Source organism: Lissotriton helveticus, chromosome 12 (assembly GCF_964261635.1).
Source record: "Lissotriton helveticus chromosome 12, aLisHel1.1, whole genome shotgun sequence".
NCBI lineage: Eukaryota > Metazoa > Chordata > Amphibia > Caudata > Salamandridae > Lissotriton > Lissotriton helveticus.
The window spans coordinates 342,531,623-342,556,069 of record NC_136073.1 but is presented as its reverse complement, the minus strand read 5'-3'; positions in this window follow the sequence as shown (position 1 = coordinate 342,556,069).

The following is a 24,447-nucleotide window of genomic DNA, read 5'->3' as shown; positions in this document are numbered from 1 at the left end:
TGAAATGAAATGAAATGAAATGATTGCGATGAAAGTTTGGTAGTCGAAAAAGCTTAATGAAATGAAATGAAATGAAATGATTGCGATGAAAGTTTGGTAGGGTGCATCACACTGCTTAGGAAGTAGGGCAGGGGAATCGGTTGCAAGTGAATGAGATGGGAAATTAGAGCAAATGTCATACAAAAGGGGAGGCAGGAAGGAGGTCCAGGCATGCAACAAGTGATGAGCAAAGATTGAACACACAGAAAATCACGTGAACATGCAAAATGTATAACCCATATTATACAAGTGAAAATTGGGGGAAATTTGACAAATAAGGTTGGAAGTGTAAAAAATCAACCTATAAGAAGCAGGGTTAAAACTCAATGTGAATCAGGTGCAGATGATCAAGGTCTAGCTTCCATCTGACTGGCAAAGGAATAAGATCAGGAAAGGATTTGTGTCGGTTAATGTTGATGGAACACAGGGCTGAGGCACTCTTTGAGGCTAAGTGGCAATGAAACAAGGCCAGGTAAGTGTTTGTGGTTTAACACTGTCAAATGTTTTATCTTTGTACTTAGGGGCTGATTACAATGGCGGACGGACTTCAATACGTCTGCCATCGTATCCGGGATTGGGACCGCCCAAGACCCTATTGGCAGTCCCATGGTAGGCATTACAATGCGACCGCCAGCACAGTGGTCGCACTGCCTATATTTTACACTGCGCCTACTTCACTCATTGAAGTAGCCTTTCAAACCTGTCTCAGATCTTCCACTGCAGTGACTGGGAGAGAAGTTTATTGCCATTTCGACTTGGCATTTTAAACTACTTTTTTTTAAAAAAACAACGAGTAGTGGCTGCAGGCACTCCTTTTATCAATGTTCCTAATTATCTGTTTGTTTGTTTTGAACAAGTTATCCTACTATGGCGTGCTGTTCGGTATCCAAGGGCTGCCTGTCCCTAGGCGAATAATCGTTATGAAAGTAACTGGTTAGTGAAGAAATATCATAACCCTACCGATCGCACAGCAGTACTGTTTTTTTTACTCCAACTCAAGTTTTTTTTAAAAATTTTTTAGAAGAAATATTACTCTACTTTTCTGTTAATTTTCCAAATTTATTCAAGTGATTTCATCTTATTTTTTGATTGCACTTCAAATTCAAATCATGAATCTTTACATTCTGTGCTTATTATGTCAAAATTACATTTGATCATACATTTATAATATGCTCCATACAAGTATCACGATTGATCTTCCTATTTATCAGAACCCGAAATAGGCCTGATTACCTGGATTTACACAGCTAAGGAATCTCAAAATCGTTTAACATACAGGCCCCCGAAGAAGGGACATCGGTCCCGAATTGCGTCGGGCCAATCATTCCAACAATCGTCGGAATAATGTTTATGATACTTGTATGGAGCATATTATAAATGTATGATCAAATGTAATTTTGACATAATAAGCACAGAATGTAAAGATTCATGATTTGAATTTGAAGTGCAATCAAAAAATAAGATGAAATCACTTGAATAAATTTGGAAAATTAACAGAAAAGTAGAGTAATAATTTCTTCCAATTTTCTTTTTTTTTTTAAACTTGAGTAGGAGTAAAAACAACAGTACTGCTGTGCGATCGGTAGGGTTGTGATATTTCATCACTAACCAGTTACTTTCATAACAATTTTAAACTACTTGCCAAGTCTTAAACTCCTCCTTTCTTACACATAAGCCACCCCTAAGGTAGGCCCTAGGTTGCCCTAAGGGCAGGACGCTGTGTGAGTAATAGGTAGGACTACACGTTTATGTTTTTCATGTCCTGGCAGTGACAAACAACTACATATGTTTTTCACTACTATGAGCCCTACCCCTCTTATAGGTTAACACTGGAAATTCCTTCATACACTTTTGAGCTGTAATTCCTGATCAGAGAGGAGTAGCCAGTCCATGTTCTATGTCTTTGGAATGGTAATGGTAAATCCTCTTTACTGGTGAAGCTGGATTAAACAGTACTGTTTTAGAAATGCCACTTTTCAAAAGGGGACACTTCTGTACACTTACTGCTCTGTGTGCCTTACAGCCTGTCTCCGATAAACGTCTGGGGTGGGTGACAGCTACAATTTGTGCGTTCCCTCTAGACATCCACAAATACAGGATATACCCAACTACATACATCTGCATTCTGATGGTCCTGGGCAGGATGGAAGGGAGGGACTAACACTTCACTGAATGGGTAGTGTTCTGTTTCCACACAAAGGACTGATTTACCTCACATACATAGACTGGGAGACAGGGCTGGAGTAAAAAGATGCTTGTGCACTTCATTGTTTGATGTCATCACCCCCACTTCAAAGGCACTTTTGGGTATATGTACTGGGTCTCTGACCCCTTAAAATCAGACACTACTGGACTTATAACCAAATATCTGCCGAAAATACTGCTGTGCTGCTTAAAGGACTCAACTGAGACTGCTGATTTGGAAGCCCTGCTTTTCTGTTTGTTGCCCTGCTGCCTGCTGCTGTCTGACTTTGCTGAAGGAGAGCTGGACTCTGCCTTTTCTACAAGTGTACTCCAAGGGCTTGTGGCCTACCTTTGTTGCTTGAGGCTCAAGGATATCAAAGTTTCTACCACTGCTCCTGTCCATGACTCACTGGGAGTGACCCACTTACTTGCATCATGGACTTTGACGCATCACCTGTCTGTGTGTAGCAGAACAAGTGCATCAACCCAGTTGCAGGAGTAAAATCATTGCTTCTCTCTCAGAACCAAAGCAGGACCTTGAGAGCCCAACACATCGGAACCATGCATCTCCGTCACTACAGCTCAGAGAGATTAATAAATTCCTTGACTGCGTGGAGAAACCTGGCGCATCACTCTACAGAACCAGGCATCTCATCTTCATTACCGGCCCATCACCATCACTGCATGGAGAAGAATCTACGTATCCTCGAACTGCGGGATCAACATCAACGCATCTCCCAAGGCATATCGCAGTTTTGACCTGGGAAGGAACTTTGTTCACTGGGGCCTATGTGGGTCCTGTAGCTTGCAGGCACTGCATCTCGGTCAGCCTGTACTTTGACTTTGCTCTGGTTTCACTGCGCAGTGCCTCGCAGGACATGGGATATGAGAAAGACCACTGAGGGGGATCTTTGCCGTAAGGAACTGCATGTACATGAACAGACCCCCAGAAGAGGAGGTCAGCATCCTGATACCAGCAAATAAAACAGTAGGATGGTTTCCCCAAAATATACTCAAAGGACTTTACGCTAAAACAGGAGCCTGCCATGAAGAAACGTGATAGACGCCGCAAATGAAATTCAGGAAATAGCTGATCCAACGTGCCACAAATTTTACAGCCTTGAAGACGACCTTCCCCGAAACACATCACAGGCCCAGTACGAAGGTTAAAACGCAACAGCTCAATTACATACAGGGCCGAGAGCTCCCATTAATTGTGTTAATATGCGCTTAATGTTATGCACCAAGGGAGATGGAATTTAGGATCTCATCCTATTACAAATTTATGCTCTGACCCCTACCACAATAGGAACAAGTAGCACTGTCTAGCACTACAGATGAGAGGATGGAAGTGGCAAATGTCCCACCAATATGACAATGTAGGATGCTAGATATGTAATTTCATGTGTTTTGCTGTATGCTCTTTGTTGAATTCTTTGCATATATGTTGGACCCGGCCTCGTGGCGTGGTTCATCTCTGTCCCTCCACACCCTGTGAGCGTAGGCCTGTACCCCGAGTCCCCTGCGCAGCCTACCCGTTAGTGTAGCCTGCACCCCGAGCCTGGTCGACCTACTCCAGTTAACCCTAGAACCTCGACCAGGCCTGCCTTTCCCGCTCCACGTCCGGCACCGAGCGCCTAACCTTGCATGCCCCACAAGGCCCGGACGCCATCTTCCCTTCCCGACATCCCTGGCTCCCTGGGCCTAGCATGACCCCGGCCCCAGCGAAACCCAGACTCCAAAGGCGCGCCAGTCCCGGCTGGGGGGTAAAGGGCTCCCAGAGTGAGATAAGCCAGGGAGTTTCGATGGCACCTCCGGCCTCCCCTGAGAGACTGGTATCTGTCACACCTTTGGCCCTCCCCTGTGGGCCAGTTTCGATCACCCCTCTGGCCTCCCCGAGGGCTGGCTCCAGACCCGCTGGGCATCTGGGAATTCCCGGACCCCTCTTTCAAAGGGATCAAAGAGCCGACCGCCGGACCCCGCCAACGACCAGCCCCCCCGGGTAGGAGACCTCTGCCTGCGAGGGTCCGGAGATCAAAGAGCAAAAGGACTATAACTGGGCCCGCCCGACAACTAGCGGGCAGTTGTATCTTGGACCTGAAGCCTGCTGATCTGATCGCGGCTGACCCTAAGAAGACTCATCCTGAACCCCTGAGCCCTGCTGACGCTGTCGCGGCTCCTTCTTCGCCTCAAGGAACTGAACCACCTGAGCCCTGCTGATGCTGTCGCGGCTCAAGCTGAACTTGTAACCATCAGAGCCCTGCTGACACTGTCGCGGCTCGTCCTCTCTAAGACCTCGGAGCCCTGCTGACGCTGTCGCGGCTCGAGCTTGAACTCGTACCATCGGAGCCCTGCTTACGCTGTCGCGGCTCGTCCTCTCTAAAGACCACCGGAGCCCTGCTGACGCTGTCGCGCCTCAAGCTTGAACCTGCAACCATCCGAGCCCTGCTGACGCTGTCGCGGCTCCTCCCGAACTTCTCCAGATCGACCCTTGCTGACCTTGTCGCGGCTCGAGGAGTACTCTGGTCCGGCTGGACCATCGAGACCACCATCACGACCGAGCCAACCCGTCAGAAGTGAAGCAGTCGGCACGACCATCATCCCGTACCCCCCGGCTCGAGGATTGAGAGCTGTGCGCAGGGTACGCCTCGTACTGACCCAGAGACTAAAAGACTGTCCCGCTTCCCCCTTCCCAAATCCTCAAAGACTTTGTGGTCCCTCAATCACTGTGTATACACGAGTGCTTTCTTCATTTATTGCTTATATAAAGAACTTGTTACTAGAATCCAACGGTGTGGTGTCTGTTCGTAGTGTGGTGTGAGCTCAGTGTGTCCGATCCTAGACCCGAAGTCCTCCCCGGTGAAGGACCTTTCAATCAAGACTCGGCAAGTTCTGTGGAAGAGGTGGGTCTGGGGGTGACCGGGTGAGCATAACCTGGCCCTCTGAGTTCGCCCCTTCTAACAATATACTCAACAAGTGATGCCATGTAATGTTTTTAATTTGTATAAATCTTGTCCCCTGTTATTGTGTTTGTAAATGTAATCACTACATTTACAAGGTTTTCATGTAAAAACTTTTTTTAATAAAAAAACAATGAAAAAGTAATTTGAGAAAGAGGACTACTGACTCATTCTATCCAGAATTACAAGAACAATACACCCCGGCATGATATATCTGAGAGTACATCTCTGCTGAAAATAATAACAGGTCAAATCATAGACATCATAAGGAACAATTTTTTTATTGCTTCTATTAAAGAAAGATTTGATTGATGGTCTTGGAGAGACCATTCTATGATTAATTACATAGTGATTCCAGACTCCATAGTCCACAACGGAATCACTCTCCTGTACAATACACTCATCTTCAGAACCAGCGCATCGCAATCACTGCATGGACAAGAATCTACGTATCCTCTATCTGTGGGATTGACATCAACGCATCTCCTTGAAGAACTGTAATCTTCATTCTCAGGGAATACTTACTAATATAACAAAGAACTTGGCACAGAAGCTGAAATATGAAAAGCCATATTTATTAAACTTAATTAAGTGAGGCCACGTCACACAGAAGCCGTAGCAACTGAATGAGGTAGTCTGCAGAGTACAGAAAGCAGAGGCCTTTTATGTGTTTAGGGTTACAAACTTCAGCATACAAGTAAGGGGCAGTCCTAGCTTTTGCAAGCATGCAAAAATGCCTAACATTCCTTCTTACACAAGCCGGCCAAACCCATAATAAAAGACCACAACCCATATCGTAAACAGGTAATAAAAGAAAGAACAGAAACAGATGAGAAGTAGGATAAGGGGTGTGTATGTGCATACCAAACTTTACAATCTCCTGTGCTCTGATCCTTAATCTTGATCAGCTACTGGGCAAGGAACTGGCCTAACTAGGTCAGCTTCAGGCAACAGGGTCAGTTCACTCAGGTCATCTAAAAGTCAGCTAAAGTCATCGGCCTATGTGAGGGCAACCACAAAATGGCTGCCATGCACAAAATGGAACCCAAGGGTTCAGAACGAAATCTTCAAATACACAGTGAATCCATCGGTGTAACATGACGAAAACACTCATACTTGCTGAGCTCACTGTTTACGGTTCGCTGTTACCAAAATCGTAACAGAACCACGACCTTTATGGCCCAGGTTCAGAATTCACGCAACCTCATCCTGAGGCATCTCGCAGCTTCGACCTGGAAAGGTACTTTGTTCACTGTGGACTGTGTGGGTCCTGTAGCCAGCCGGCGCTCCATCACGGTCAGCCTGTACTTTGACTTTGTTCTGGTCCAGCATGACTTCAAGTAACCCATAAAGCACTATTTGCTTCTAGGTGCTATTTTTTTATTATTCAATTGAATTTCAATATCTCAACTTCTATACATGGGATTTTTGTTGCTTTGGTCTTGTTGTATTCAAAATACAATAACGTATTTTTCTAACCCTGCGTAAAACATTTTTGTGGTGTATCCATTCTGTTACTGTGTGTGTGTTGCACAGATAATTTACATATTGCCTCTTACGATAAGCCAGATTGCTCTGTGCCAAGCTACCAGAGGGTGAGCATCAATGAGGATTTGAAGTGGGTTTAGAGCTTTCAGTCAAAATTTCTGTTCAGATATTCAGAGTCTCTCATTGTTTCATTGAGATCACAGCAAAACATGAGAAGAGAAGGTCCTTGTGTGTGCACCTATTAGATATACAATAAACACCAAATACAACATTTAATTAAATGAAGATCCACCATGGTGTCCATTCAGGGAATGAAGAATGTGAGGAGCACATCATTCCAACTACATGCTTTCTCAGGTAATGACACAGTTGACATCATAATCTCTCTCAGTCTGTCTCTCTTCATTTTCACTACTGTTTTCCACACTCTCAAAAGTCGAGATACGCACATATACTCTACAATGTTGGAGGTAAATGCTATTTATAAACACCCTGGGTGTTAGAGGTTTATGTCCTGTGACAATTTGTCCAAATCCTTGCCTACATAGAAATAATCTAGTACAGCATTCAAATTGATTATTAAGTCACCAATCCTTAGTGAATTACCTAAAAATCAATATAAGTTGTCGCACATTTGCTTAATTCGAACATTGCTGTCAATATGACCTAGTTAAATAAAAAATAATGCTGAGGGTGGGCTTTCAAAAATGTACAAATGCATTTGTTTAAATTTGGCAAACTGCCTTCTTCTGTTGATGCGTCAGTTTTGCCAATCTCGTCTCTTAAGAATATGTTGATTTGTGGGTGGCATGGCTGTGTCAATGCTTAAACACTCCCTGCTCCTGGAATCAACATCCTTTTGCATCAATCCATCAAGAGGTTTTTCTGGCGATTGTGCAGGTATGTATGTGGTTGGGGGGACATTGAAGGTCTTTGTGGCAAAAGATCTGAGTACAATCTGGAAAGGCCTATCCACATCTGTGGCCATGAGCAGAAAGCAGCCTTGGCGGTGAGGGGCCATCAGTGAGCCTGAAGCCTGACTCACCAAGCCTACTGTATCAAGCTGGGACCACACCCCTCAACCCTTACTCCATGCCAAGGCACCCTCTGGCACACTTGTATTTATAGTGATAGTGGCAGCATGGCCAAAAGATTTGCATTCTCCGTCTTGGCCCATTTAGCATATGGCTGTGTGGATCCGGCCAATGGAGCGTGATGTAGTGAGCTAAGTATTGCCTAGGGGTGGGTGTACTCACATAATTTTGTTTAGCGCAATCATATTGATTTAAATTGAAATGCAAAAAGATTATGCGGAACATGCAAAAAGAGTAATTCTGCATTTAGCATTAATTTCTTAGCACAACAATGCCCCCTCATGTGCAAAGTGGATTTGAGGATGCATTTTGTTCTAAGAAATAGTGCAAAATCAGCACTTGGGGTAGGATTTTTCCCCAACTTACTCCCAGCATTAGTGCTGGTTTAATAGCAAAAATGCACTCTCATGCACAAAACGGATTTGAGGATGCATTTTGCGCTAAGAAAATAGCCCGAAAGTGCAACAGAACATAAACAGCATTTGAGCAGCATTCACACTTGCTAAGTGTCCTTTTCCCCCAAATGACTCTTAATTACCTGAGCTGGCTTAATCATGTTGGTATCATAATTCCACGTCAAAGAGTAAGGTGGAATTACCAAATTGAGTCAGTAACTCCGGCATCATTGAAATTCCACACAGGCCTAATAGTCACCCTGTGACCAATACAGGCTTCCCAGCATGTGAAGCTGGACCTCCGTCCTGAAAGGGTAGACCCGTCTGTGCTAGGGGACCCCATCTCTAGTGTGTTGCTTGAACTACTCTGGCAAGAAGGAAGGCTATGCTGGCAACAAACATTACAGTAGAACTGACCTTACATGAGTTGTAAATAAATATGTGTGTTTGGAGCACACCTGATTGTTAAACTCTTATTCTGATATCTTCTATTATCTAACGATCTGTGTGCTGCACCTAATTGAGTAAAACCTACTTACTCCTTATGCATAAAGTTAACAAGTGGCCAGCTGGCAGAAATGCCAGCTGGAACTTAAGTGCGCACTACTAATATGATTTTTACAATGTTTCTTTTCACATTTCAAAACACATGATTTATACTGTTAATCTTTGCAGTTTATTTTTTAAATCTTTTTCTTTCACAGTTAAAGTAAAATCTAACAAAACTGAAAAATACTTTTCAAACAGATACGTATACAATTTGTAATTATGAAAATCATTCAATAGACAATGTTTTTTGAAGATGTAGAAGGGCCCAATGCATTTCGGCACTTGTTTGTAGTCCCTTCGTCAAGGGCAACGTTGAAATCTAAAAGTAATGTACAAGCATATCAATGAAGACATCAATAAAGATCCATTGAGCGTTAATCAAACAGGATATTTCATGTCAAGTTAAAAAAAGCATTGAAAAAACAATACATGGAAAAAAACAATACTGTATAGCACCACCACCACCAATGTCACCTCAGTGCCCAGAAGTTGAATAAATCTAAACTCACTTCACTGTTAGAGGGCCGGTCCCTCTATCACTGAATACATCCAATCAGTTTTTAAACAAAGGCTCTGAAAAAATCCCAAAATGTTCTGGTTGCACAACGTGTCATTTTTAATAACTAAAGACCAAATATTACCAAAGTATGGGACGTACCCATGCCTATAATGAGATGACTTAAGGGCTAACAAGTCCAATCTTTTGCAAAGCTCCTTCTCCAGAGGGTTCAAACCAAGAATACGCTGTAAGCGTCAAGTACAAAGAAATTCTAATGTCACACAAGCTCTACAAAGACTCATTAAGTCTAATGCCAAGCACAACGCTTACCGGTGTTTCTGCCACTTGTTTCCGACACCGTAAACGCCACTCACATTAACCTCGCCATACCCTGGGGATATTAAAGCTATGGTCAATATCACTCGCGCTCCAAAACAATGTAAGAAAAATGCTACGAACTTATAAAGTTCTCACTTACTAGAATCCTCTCAAGACAACATATATCCAACCTTCGTTTGACTCAAAGCATTCGAGTTTTGAGAGAAACCCGAACAAGCATATATTTAAACAACCATAGAGCCACGATCTATCTGACCAATCTATTGGGTTGAAACGGCTTAAACCAATCAGCGCGCTCATTGTATCTCACTGTGCGAAGACGTGCGAAGACGTCATCAGTGTTGCTCCACGAGCCATTTCCTAAACAAACGCTTAACTTTGTACAAACTTTATTGAACACGCGAATACTCGTGAAGTGCAGCAACTCACCCAAGTGTAAAAAAATTATTAGAATAATGAAATCTAGTGAGTGACACATGTAATTGTCAGTACATAAAACTCATCAAGAAATATAAATACGAAGTTTGACAATCAGTTTTAAACAGTACTAATAAACAATAATAATGAACAATAATGCCTGTCGATCTGACATAGAGTTTTTCGACGTGCTGGGAGCACGTGGTGTTATGTGTTTGTTTACTCTGCTGTAAAATATAATAGAATAACAAGACAATAGTTTATGAATGCATAAATATTGCTAGGGATTAAATTAAATACCATTCAAGGATTTAGGAGAATGGTATTCGTAAATGCAATAATATGCCACTGTTGAATTTATCCTAAAGTATACAGAAAATAAGTTATAAGACTTTCTTGTTTGTAAGCCAAAATTCAGACTTCCTGCCCTATTCCCTGATTGATCAGAGTTAACAGGATAGGACAGGCAAAGAATACCAGGCCGATCTACCACCAACCCCTCTTACCCAGCCAGACGGCGGTTTTAAGGCACGAATTTGCAGATGGTAGGAGTAGGAGAGCTATGGAAATGAGCCCTGGTGGAGTTTGGTTTAACTAGTTCTTGCTCCTCTGCTCGGATTTCAGCCATACTGCATTTTTGAGGAATAGTGATTTCAGTGAGAAGCCTATGACACACTGTGGAGGAAGTGGTTATGCTCTGGAGTGTTGCCCTGAACCGCATTGGACAGAGTGCTCTCCTGCTTGATCCCAGAGAACACTGAATAAATATGTGTGAGGATCAGAACCTCTCAGATCTGCTGCTTGAAACTAAGAGAAAAAAGCTTGCCCAGTTGGAAACTTAATTTGCACCATCAGGCCCTGCATTCTGGCTGACTGCACCTGCTGCATTATCTAGAACTACAGCCCTCTGGGTGTATCTTGCTTGAGGAGAAATAAAGAGTAGACTCCATGCAATCTACAGGTTGACAGAGGTCACCTGGACCATCACCACCAAGAATCCCCTGCCTTGAGTGGGTCAAATGGATTTTAAGGGTTTTGTCTAGCTGCCTTGTGGGAATTGTGGTCTCAACCTTTCAAGGACTATCTTGGAGATTCAAGATCCTTGGATTGTGTTTTGGACACTTTGTACCATCAAGAGGAATTGCAGGAAGAAGTTCCAGATGTTTCGAGCAACTTTGGAAAAAATCTCCATAAGTGGACCCACTCAACCGCGATGGCCAAGCCGAACACCTTCAACCGCAACCCAGCTTGACCTGGTGGTTTGTCTCACTTAAAAGCTCTGGAGGCCAGACCTACCGAGGTTGACCGGGCGCTCTCTGGAAAGTAAGCTGGGGAATCCTCACTGAGGGGCTCATTACGATCGCGGTTTTCCCGCATCCTCCGGGCCGGCGGAAACCGCTGCGGACCCACCAAAGACCCACCGCCACATTAGGATGGCTGGTGGTTCCTGGTTTAAGTCCGCCGCTTTTCCGCCGCGGTCGGCTTACAACCGCGGCGGAAAAGCTCTAATATGGTGGCTGTGTCTCCCAGACACCGCCAGCCATATTAGGATGTGTCCAAAAAAATGCTTTTCTGCGGCGGGTTTTCTGCCGTGGAAAAGCATGTGGAACTTCACTGCGGCGGCCCGTTGCGGGCCCCCTGGGTGAAGGGGGGGTGGGGGGTGCACATGGGGGGTACCTATGGTACCCCCCTGTATTTGTATGCAGAAATCGGTAGGCACCGCACGGTGCCAGCCGCTTTCTGCATACAAATGCAATGTTTGCATGTTTACCATTGCGGCGGGTGCAGCTTGAAGCTGCACCGGCAGCAATGGTAAAAATAGAGGATGTGACCGCCAGGGTGGTGGTCACATCCTAATTTCACAGGAGGGAACTCCGCAGGCCATGCGGAGGTTCCCTCCTACTCAGGGGTCACGGACGGACGCAATGAGCCCCAAAATCTGGACTGGTGAAGAGCATTGAGGACCTTGGAAGAAAAAGCTCCAGAAAAGTTTCTTAGTCTGAAGGTAAAATCTTGATCAAGGCCTACCACGACGGAAAACCAAGCAGGACTCCATCATGGTCAGCCTGAAACTTTGTTCTTTGTCCTGAGACTTTGTCCCGGTCAAGCATGACTATCAGATGTCCCAAAGTAGCGCTACAGGTTTCCAAGTGCTATATAGTGCTAAATCTTAATGAAATCATATCTCTGGTTCCCTACATTGGATCTTTGCTGTTTTGGTGTCCTTTTAAAGATATAAATATGTCCTATTTTAATAAATTGGTGTAGGATTTTTATTGTGTGTTATGTCTTAATTATTTACTGAATTGGTATTTTTAAATGCTTTACATACCTTTCTCAAAACTTAAACCGGCTTGAGCATGGGAATAATTTATTGAGACCTATGTCGAGCCCTAGACTATGTTAATGGCCTTATTGCCAGTGGTAGATGCATATTTACCACTACTAATAACCCACTTTCAAAACAGGAGGAGGGCCTTGAGAGAACACTGGCTTGGCCACTGAAGAATGGCAACGCTCAGACAAATGTCACTTAAATCATAAGGCAAAGGGGAATTATTAACAAATTGAGAAAATATACTGGTTCAATGCAGTATATATTGCAGACAACTATACACCTCGCAAGCAAACAAATAATATTCTGATATTGGACAATATTGTGTTCTTGATAAAATAGCCAGAATCTGACGGGAAAATCTTCATGTACACAAGCCCTGTACAATCCTGTCTCAGTGGATGAGACAAACCTGATCATCCTATGTATTGCGAGTGCAAGGCAGGGGGCAGGGGCATAGGCATGGGTGACCTGACATCCTGAGTTTTATAAAGAATACATGGAGCAGCTGGCCCCACATGTCTCCTTGATTTGTATAAGGAGGCTCTGAAGGAAGGTGAGATTACACAGACGATCATCCCAGGTGCAATTTTTGCAGTTCTCCCTACGCAGGGAACAGACACTACCAAATATCAGATCCACCATCTTCTTTCCCTGCTAAACTTAGATAACAAAGTCTACCTAACATAACTGTGGGTTGACTAGTTTTTCTGATGAAAGGTCTGTTTTTCAGTGATCTGTCAGGCTTTGTGCGGGTCAGATCCCTTTCCTCTAATTTGCTGCCAATCTTTGCAGCACTGGTCTAATTAAACCTGCAGCTGGAGGTCGTGGCTGTTCATCTTCTCAGTAAGAAGTCTTTTGACTCCTTAGAATGGCCCTTCTTGATGACCACATTCTACAGACCGGCGGTAGGATCATAGATGTCACAGCTAATTACCCCACTTTAAACAACCACTAGCCAGAGTATGTATCAATGGTTTGACATCTGACCGAATTAATATCAGTAGGGGCACCAGGCACGGATTCATCTATAGCTTTCGGTATAGCCATGGAACTCTTCTACATGTTGTTTAAAAGAGACATGTATCAAGCTGGGTACTAAGTCAGAACTGGCTGTATTCTTATTTTCATGTATGCAGATGATACTCTAGTTTTTGTTGGTCGGTTTGCTGAAAACATTGCACAAATATCAAACTTTAAATTGTCCGATATGCTGGTGTGAAGAGCCAATCGAATACTTAGGAGTGGTGCTAAAAAAAAACACTAGAACAAATTATGGTCCAGTAATTGAAAAGTTAATACAAAACCCAGACACCTTGAATAGGCTTCCTCTTTCTCCGCCAGGCTGAATTTCAATCAATAAAATGTCAGAGTGACCCACATTTCTATGTTTATTTACAAATATACCAGTCCCCCTTAACAAATGCTATTTTATCAGATGTGTGCGGGTGGGAATAGTTGCATATTAGCTGGGAGATCTTAACACTGCCATACGAGAAAAGTGGACTTGATGTCGTTGATCTGGGATTATACTAGATGGCTGCCCAGGATCACCTAGTGCTCAGTCTTCCACATCTCATACTGGAGACTGAGTAAACAGGTAGTAACACAGTTTGCACCACATATCTGCATGGAGTGAGATTGTTACAGAAGACACTTAAGAAATGTGTATGAAGGCTGATCTGGCTGTTATCGAGTCCCCCGTTGTCCCTCTTATCCATCAGTCCTTCCTCTTCCTGACCAGAGAGCAGCCATTGGTGGGCTAATTGCTTAAGGTACGCCTCTCGCTAATGGGGCATCTGTACATTTTTGGAAATTATTTACACTTGAACAATACACGATGGACATGTCTTCAAAGCTTTAGAGATATTTCCATATTTTAATTCATGGAACAAAATCAGACTTTCAATATTGCTCAAAGGATTTTAAAAAAGCATCATAAATAACACAGTCTACTGAACCCAGGCGTTTGTTAGCCAAATTACACTCTACATTTAGAAGGGCACAGACAAGCAAGTCTACTTGCAGCAGAGGTGCATGGGAGAGAGACTTTGGGGAATAAATAAATGATGAAAGTTGGGCACACGGCTGGACTCAAAATCCTATAGTCTCTTTCAGTTATAGGCAAAAATGACTGTACCTTAAATTTCTACACTGAACATATCACACACCAAACACACTGCACAAAATAGATCACTGCCACAACTGTCACAGATGTAAGACATCCAACACAGCTTTGCTCCTCTTGTCTTGGTCTTGACCTAAATTATATGAATACAGCCAAGTATTGCGAATAGTATCCACATTTGTTGGGTGCTCGCTAAAAATTCTCTCATTAACTGGCATCCTGGGAAATATGTGGCCATTTCCAAGGCCCTGTAGATCAGGGATTAAGTGTGGCCTTTACACAATACTTGATCATCTTGCTACAGGTGGCATTAAATTCCTTTACATGTCACAACACTCATTTGCAAATATCAACTTACCAGTTCTGAAAATGCACAGATTATCCTTCAATACATCATTTTTGCTTCAGCAAACGTGCCTAATTCAACCAAACAAAAGATTTTCATTTACTATGTAAATGTAGTCATAGGGGAGCTTCCCTCTCGTAGCTGTAGAGATACCAGTAGCTTCCGAACTACTTGTTGGAGAACCGGGTGTAGCCTCACGCATACCTTTCTCTCATCTTGCACATAAGCAATACAGTCACATTTGACATTACCAAGGCAATCCCTCTAAGCAGAACACCCACAGGTCACCATCAAGTTCAACAACTGCCTGGCCACTTGACCAGGCTACTTTCTGACATTTTTAACAATCAATACAGTCACAAGGTCAACTACGCACTCTCAAATGTGAGGTTGAGTGTACTGGCATTCTCTTTCCCTTTAAACTAGATAGTTGATTTGTGACAGAAAGTGAGAATCCACAAGGCCTCTTTGACTTTCTAGGGAACTATGGATGAGTAGTTAATTACTTTATGTCAAAGAAAGTAGTAGGGTTAATCTTCATCACAATTATTAGAATTTCGCTAAAGATATGAACTTTAGCCAGAGTTGTGGTTTTTTGTAAAGAGGCACCAATTTAATAACATCACAAAACAGTCCCATATATGCAGAGTAAAATGGAAACCCATTATCAAAAATGGCTCAATCAACAAACAATAAAATAGTAATACACAAACAGCACAACTGATCCCTGAATGAATACAGTATATATTATCCATGTTAAATAAATGATTGCAATCAATGGAAAAATTCGGAAGAATAAAAACACAGAAAACCAACTTCAGTGGGTGGATGGTTTATAGAATGTTCGCAAACATGTAACATTCATGATCCCTACCCAACAGCAAGCACCATATTTTAAAATGGATAATCGCCATCCTTCCACTAAGATATGGATACTTTTTCTCAAGTTTGCAAGTATTTACTGTTCATGATTCTAGTGAGCAAGGGTCATGGCAAATGGCTAAAACAAAGAAACACAGTAGTAATTGATAAACAAGCGATCAAATGCATCTACAAAGAATATGTAACCTATCTCAGAGTTCAAGGAGAGAAAATTGACCAGAAAGGTTAGTTGGTTTCCATGTTTAGGCTAAGTGGTGGCCAATCCCCATTCATCTGGATATCCCTGGACCTAGCTTTCTGATGATAAAGACGGGAAGGGGGAAGACAACCGGCTCACCAGGGCACTGTTTGAAATCCTACAGCCACATGAAGCCCACTCTGGGAATGCTGAGGCCCTTTTGATCCAGATTTCGATCAACCCAAATGGATGCAGGACTTTGTGACATTAGGCAGAGATGAAGTGAACCCTAAATACCAAAAGGGTGTACAGTGATGAAGTGTGCTCACCAAGAAGAGTATTCACTCAGCTAACATCTATATTTCAATGTTGATTTTTTGTCAGCAGCCCTCTTCTAGCTTTTGGTGAGGATTGAAAGGACTTCAAGTATTCTGTTGATATACCTTGACCAGTTGGGCTAGCTGGCGCCAGCTTATCAGGAGCAGCAGGGCACACCAACAGACCTTCAGTAGGGCATTTAGACTTTTTCTGAGCCAGGAGGGAAAAGCAGCATTTGTGACATCTTCCTTGAGTTGGAAAGTAACTCAAGTTCATATATCCAGTTCTGAGCACTTGGGTAGCTTCCCACTGCCAATCACAGTCAGGGCATCTTCTCAGTTTGAGCATCTAACCAATCAGGTTGGGCTTTGTTTAGCTCCTCAGGAGGGGCTTCTGGAGGGGCATCACTTGGTGTCTTCCAAGAATGAACTGTTGGAACCAGACCCTTTATACATCCAGCCCTGTATATCATCAAGGTGGCTGCTCTGTTTTTAAACTATGTTAATTTCCTACAGACCAGTCCTTGAGACCAAGGAATCAGGAGAGGACGAAGATATGAGTGATGTTCAGCTCTTCTTATGTTATGTAGGCAGCAATCGTCAAGCATCCTTCAAATACCTGTGGAAGAAATAGAAAGATGTTTGCAATCCGCTTCAAGTAAGTGTAAAATCAAATGCACTGAAAATTGTCATGAACTATCCTTAGGGTGCACATGTTCTGATGTTCATGTTTCCATAATCAGAACCAGTGCACATAATATTCACTTACATTTCTACCTCTCAAATATTTCAAAGACGAAAGGATCCCATTTGACCCAGGACATTAAGTTTATATAGAGAGGACTGCAGTATGTTTCACCCCAGTAAGCAGCTATGTCATCCCAAAACAGTACAGTACTCTCACCAGCCAGGGTTTTGATTAGTGGGTCAAGAGAGGTTGCTTCTTCAATACTACTAGGCTTCTACAAGACATGTGGAGGGTGCACCCAATTTCAGACCATGCCAAAGAAGTCCTTGAGAAGCATCAGATCTGCAGTTTCAGGAGTACATCGAATCAGGAGACCAATTAACTCTACCAAGTAGAAAAACATACAGAAGCATTTAAGAATAAAAGGAAATCTTGTGGTTATTATACAGTTGCACAGATAGGCAGAGATGTTCATCATTACTGCTCAAACTTTCCAGAATAATCATCAATCAATCATTTATAGAGCCCACTAATCACCCCGAAGGGTATCCACACACTGCATGGGGTGGGGCTATTCGAACAGCCAGGTCTTGAGCACACTCCTAAATTTGGCGAGGGAGGTGGAGGTTCGGAGGTGGGTGTGGAGGTTGTTCCAGGCCTTGGCAGTGTGGTGGGAGAAGGAGCGTCCTCTGGCTCGAGTACGATGGATTATGTGGTGAGGGCCAGGGAAGCAGACAACAGGTGTCTAGTAGGCTGGTGGGAATCTGTTTCTGGCTGACCAATGGAGTTTTGCTTATGTAAATGGTTGGGTTAGATTTCTTCAAAAGCCTATGTGCAGTCCCACAGTAGATTCTGGCCCTGTGTTCACAAGTAAAGGCAGATATACTGACAAGAGGCACCCTACCGGAGCAACTTGGGTTTGTCGCCATTCATGATCATGATCCATTTGAGGGCTTGTAATCATTGTAGACAAGAAAGGAAGTTCCAAACATGTCAGGATGGAACCACTCCAATCCCCCACGATTGCAAAGCATTTTAGCCTGATTGCAACCTAGTTGAATTCTCTTATTAGCAATCACCAGTGCTTTTCACCTTTTCATTGAGTGGGGAGAGAAATGACATATTATCATAGTCAGAGACATCAGTCCGCATAATGAAGGGCTGCCAGTTTCCCAATACCTGCAATATATTAAGCTTCCTTTCCAAACCTCTTTAAGAAGAGTGAGTGGGACAGGGACTCAAACAGAGTAGTTTTAGAGCAACTGGAAGGGAGTGTATCCAACTCGAATAAATGGAATTCAGTGGCGCAACAAAGGCCCCAGTATGCGGGGGCGAGCTCCAGAGGGCACCCTTAGCACAGTACCTAGTCTTGAGAGCACCTTGATTGTGGTTGGAGGGGCCCCCTCCATGTGCTTTGCAAGAGGGCCCTCAAATTTCGTTATGTCACTGGTGGAATCTCCCTTTGCACATAGCACATATGTGGGGGGAATGTTGCACTTCTTTTCAACATGCTTTTTGAGCATCGTCTTGCTCCTGGGGACCATATTAAAGCGGTGAAAAAATCCATGTGTCCATTTATGGAAAGAGATGAAGAACTTGTAATTATCCCAATGATTGTCTCATCTGCCGCCCATGTACTGCCGGGTCCTTTTGGACTATCAGAATACAAGTTATACTCATTTTGCAAACGTTGGAACTGAAACAAGGTGCCAAGCCTCCAGAAAGATGTGGCGCTACTTACGGCATCATGGTGATTTGTAGCTCCTTCAATCAAACCACCTTTTCAAGGAAGTGAGCAATTGTGATTAATACTTCCTTGTTCTCTCAAGATACATCATCCTTACTATTTTGTCATTAGCTCCAGCTGTTTATATATATGTAAGATATATGTGTTTCTCGTAGTGTTTTGCCTCTCAACCGCCATTTAACATTTAACTTAGCAAAAATCTATATCCCTTCTTCACACAAACTGTTAAGAACTTTCTGTTTAATATTCTTGGTAAGCACAGCATTTCATGGTGAATATCTATTGCACATTATAATCAATCAGTAAAGAAACTTTCAAATTAAATTCAAATAGCAAACAGTGTACAGACATTAAAAACAGCAACTGAGCAGTGCAGCAACAAGGTGGTTGTATATCAGGGATCCTGCAGTGTCTTACTACAACAGAGTGGAGAAACCAATGAAATGCCTTCCAATGTCAGTGCAAGTCAAAGATGCCCTTAAGGGAGCACTAGAAATGCAATTTTAGGTGTCCTCCACAAGCAGGAACACAATAAATTCTGCAAAGAAAATAAAACAAATGCTAGAAAAGTGCAGCTCCACATATGGTGGATGATTTCGGTCTTTTCAGTGTCTTTGTAGTTATGATGACGTCATCCCAACAGTAATAAATAGCTCTGATTTAACATTTTCAATATGTTTTTATGAGGATCTTTCCGAGATGCACTCTAGACTGGACAATTCCTGGCTATGTTGACAAAGTATATCCTGGGCTTTGACGACTCCATACATTATCATGCAATTACCCACATGTCATTGCCATGATAGATCACTGGGACGGAGACGCACCCAAAACTACAACATATCAATTGTCAACCTTCAGTACTACTGTTCCGGGGTCAGATCATACAATAGTAACAGGAGTCCTACAAAACCTCAATGATGAGATTATGTACAGTAATCAATAATGGTTCACTCTGGTAACAATCATACCAATATATAAGATTCCTCAATTATTTGCAACACAGTGTACACATGTGTATATTGCTATTGGTTAATAAAAATAGACAAAGCAGCATCAATATTCACAAAAGTATTCTATATGTTGTTTGTTGGTAAATACATAGGTAAATGGGGTGCTCAGGGCTCTTGCGATCATTCATTACAAGGTTTATGCAATAAATGCAAGAGTGTTAATACAGCCTGTGAGATGAAAGACAATTCTAAATGGAATATTACGGAAGCAAAAACAACTATGCAGATCAGATAAGGCTATGTAGACAACGGTTTGTCTGATCTAAATGTCTCACGTGTCACCAGCGTTTCAACTCAAAGAGAAGGGCCGGGACGTCCTAAAACAAAAAAGCACCACTTACGTTCGCCAACATAGAAAGGAGTATACATTCTAGAATTTCAATATGGCGTATAAAGAAAGGCAGGCTGAGTGGCCGAAACATATACATGATGCCAACTCAAGGGACTAGTCAGTCAGGATGATACGTGGTAACTAGTCGCAAAGATATATATGAAAAAAACAAGAAATTCTACTGAAAATGTATTTTTAAAAAGTGAGTTATGCAGAGTAAGTGTAAAGGAGAGATTACTCAACGAGGCATGGGGTAGTCTGTCTACCCCAATACGCGAGTCCCTTTGGGATGTATAAATGCGGGGATTTTCTAAATGTTTGCTAAATACTGAATAAGGCTTCAACTTATCACAATTGACGGGATGTAAATGATATTACTAACCCAGGCAGTCAATTACCACCATGCTGTGGACATGCATGTAAGATTTGATTTCAGATTTGGCTAATCCTGCAAAATCAAAAATGAGACTTGCCCAGAAAAAGAGAAAACAAATGTCGGATTTTGCAAAGGGGGAGTGGAGTGCCCCGTGTGATTACAGGAGCACCTCTCTCTGTTTATATATGTATAATGTAATTTTTTTACATACTCATGCTGCTTGGTCTATTTTGATATATAATGGAGGGCAATGAATACACAGCCTTATCATCACCAGTGTATCCTATTTGACACCTTCAAATCCCGAAAAGAACCAAATGGCAACATCCTGAAACAGTACATGTCACATTTGCGGAACAGAACCCAGCGGATCCAGATGACCTGCTGAAGAATCAATGCTGGCCACATCTCCAATGAGTTAATCAAAACTTCCACTCTTTTGTTACTGGTCTTCAACAAGTATATGGAGGCACAAGGACTTTAGCATACTCACCATGTAATACAAGCATCTCTATCTTGAATTGTCACCGGGTCAAAAAAGTAATTGCCAGAAGGACCAAATTGTTACTTTTCACTTTTGAACATCTGAATTCTACCACAAGCGAAACCATACAGAAGCAGAGTTTGTTTCCATCACCAGTTACTAGAAACAAAAACAGTTCTTGATGCTGTTCCTACCAGAAACTGACTTCAGATCTGCCATCCGGGGCTTGGTCCTCTGCCATCTTAACAGAGGCAAATATTTTCGGGCTGTCCTCACTGAGATCACCTAACTCCCCTGCAGAGCATCTCCCTTGCATAGCCATGCCTCATCATATGCCTTTGCACATATAACAGGATAGCTCTTTAGTAGCCCGACTAAATCTCATCCCCATCTCATTCAAGACATGCTGTCAAATCCACAAGGCTGGCGACTCTCCCAGTCCACCATAAATGGCAACCAACATTAAGCTCTCTACAGAGGCACGCACATTGCCAGAACAGAAATCAGGAAATGTCAAAATGAAATGAGAGACTGCATTCTTTAGCTGTGCTTCAAATGCATGTAAACAGTCCAGATCTACCACCCTCCATCACTTCTTTAATCACCCGTGGAGCTGAAACAAGGTATCTTCTGGCAAGACTAAGTTACAATATAAACTCTGATGTACTGGACTACCTCTGGAGACATCTCATTCCATCTCTGTTCCTAAAACACCCTCTTCCGCGTATGGTTCCGCCACTCCCCTCACTGCCCGAACCTCACCGAAACCATGTCCTGCACCCTCTTCTCACTTCTGTGATCTTTTGTCTTCTGCTTTAAAATCTGTTATACTCATCACTAAGCACCACAGGTTTCTGCATTGTCCACTGTGAGATTCCCAGGGCAAAAGTTACGTATTTTTCAAACAACACAGTGCAGCAAACAAGCTGCTGCACTGTGATTTGTGAAAGGAAGAGAGCAGGCCAGCACCATATCTCTTAACTTATGGGGCTGTGTCTCTCCCCACTGTGCTGGTGCACTTTAGGTCACCTTGCGCCAAGGCACACATCCTTGCACCACAGTGCAAGGGTGTGTTTGATGTAAGCATGGGTTTTGTACTGAAAGGGAATGCTTCCTTTAAAAAATACTGTGCGTTTACATAATTTAACACTTTTACAACCATCTGTGCACACTCCAGCATCTCTGTTGGTTCAACAACTCCCATCAACATGTATTCAGCGATTCAATTCATCTTGGTTTCCTTTTTGAAAAAATGTAAACATTATCATGAAAAATTAGAAACAATATCAGAATTTTGCGCTCCAGCGACGCCTTGATGAAGGGACATTGTTACTTCTGAAACAAAGCATGTTGGTGAGGAGAGAGCAATGTAGATGTTGTATTTGAGATATTTGCGACTGAGCATAAGGAAATTAATAGCTGCAGCATTATTATCGTTAGCGCAGACTGTGGGGACTGTTGAAACTATATGTATAACTTTATATATGAGCAGGAAGTACTGCACACATGCAAAGTTAGAAATGCTTTGAGAAAAAGAAAACTGTTCTCTAAAGTTACATCTGCATTTGTATATTTTTGGTGCAATCCCCTCTCTGCCAATGTTAGTAGATATGGATTTGCATGAATACCAGTAGTGGTTGCATTGGAATGCCGATTGAATCATACATGGTACACCATCTTGATGCAAAGTAGCGAAAAGTAACACAAAGAATTACTTTGGAGATACTTTCCAGGTGCAAAAGATGTCTTGTGCTGAAAGTAAACCCCAATATCAACTATATGTGCCAGGTTCGCCTCACCTTTGTGCCCCAGACGTGTGCAGCTCTTCATCCCCCTTCTAAATTGTCACTATATAAATCACATACATACTTACATACATACAAAGAAGGATACCTATTAACATAAGGTTTTTTAATATGGAGATTTGCTAAATGATTTCCGATTTTTCACACCAGCATATGGAGCCCTCTTTGCTTACTTGATATCATCAGGTTGCAATGTTTGCCCTTTGTGATGAGTACTGAATGAGATGGTTATCACACATGCAAATACTTATTGCATTAAGTACTATTGTTTTCCAGGAGGAACCCTGTGTGCACCAGTTTTATTTGGCAAAATCCCTCAAGGAAGCAAATCTAATGAAATGTCCCGGTGCAAACATAATAAAGTGAATGGTGGGCTTGACTATGCTATAGATCTCAGCATCTATCACGATGACAGCTTCAGTAAAGACTGAGGCATACTTATTATGCACTTCGGTTTGTTGTGTGTTATCCTAACAGATTACTGAGCAGAAATGTCTAATGACTGATTCCCACACGCCCTTCTACCTGGAATATTGCATGACCAGCATCTGAGTAGGCACACGCACACAGACACACAAGGAGAAGGAAGGGAAGGGGGATGAAAGTCCACAAGGGTGTAACAGATGGCAAGGAAAATTAATTGAAAACGTATAAGGTACATTTACATTATTACGTCTCCTCCTTTCTTCCTTTATTTGGTAAAGAAGATCTTTCTCCAGTCCTTAAATCTGCTCAGCGATCTCACATTGCAAGATTTTGGGCTTCCACGGTCATATGCTGGGACCTCAACATGCATCTTGTTTGAAATTTCCCCAGAGTCAGCGCTTACATAAGAACCATAATCTGCATGATTGCTTTTGGGGACAGGACACACTTCACCAAGCAAAGTAGTCACAAATAGCACCACGTTCATTCAACCCACTTCCACTTTCTAGCTCATGGGATCGTTGGACAACTTGAGGGTTTTGTGATCATGGCCCGAGAGCCAGTCCACACTTGGCCAACCTAAAACAACACAGCTGATCCAGTCATTCACATGACCTGCAAACACTTGCTGAACTTATCACTCCAGAGCTTTGCTGATGGACATTTCCTCATTAGAAAGCCACCTACATTGACCTTAATGTTGGGCACAGTCTTCTCTTTGTTGTAATGATATTTCATACTTGTCTGTTTGGACCCAGCACTGTTGTGTACTACTTCATTTGGTGTAGAGGATGCAAACTCTCCCTCCCTCTTCTCACTTAAACCAATGATAATGTTGTTTAATAACAGCTACTCCGAACTGTAAAAGTTAAAAGAGTATTTCACCAGTCACAGTATGGGAAGTGGTCTAGTAAGTCAACAGGCCAATTCTCTGCTCATTAGTAAGTGATATGCCACCTTTGAGTGCTAATAGTTTGGTCCATTTGATTAAACAGTTGCTCTTCTCTACTTGCCTGTTACTCTGTGGGTAGTAAAAGACGCCTTCCTATGAGAGATAACATTTGCATCTAAAAATGTGACGTCTTCAATGATTAAGAACTGAGTACCATTGATGCTGAATCATTATTTGGGGAAGTCTTCTCCAAAGAATATCCTCCTTAAAAAACACTACCCCAGAAATTAGGCGTTCCATTAATTTTACCTCCATGCATTTCTTATAGTAATCTATCATTACTATGGAACATCGCATGGAAGATAGTAACTTGTTCATGAGTCCAAATAAAACCACACCCTACCCTCTGTGCTTCAGGTCAATATAGGAGGGTCAGTGGGTTAGCTCTGGTCTTAAGTATTTAATTATATTTCCTACATGGCTGGCACTCACACATAGATGTTCATGTCTCAATCATACCTAGCTACCAGTTATC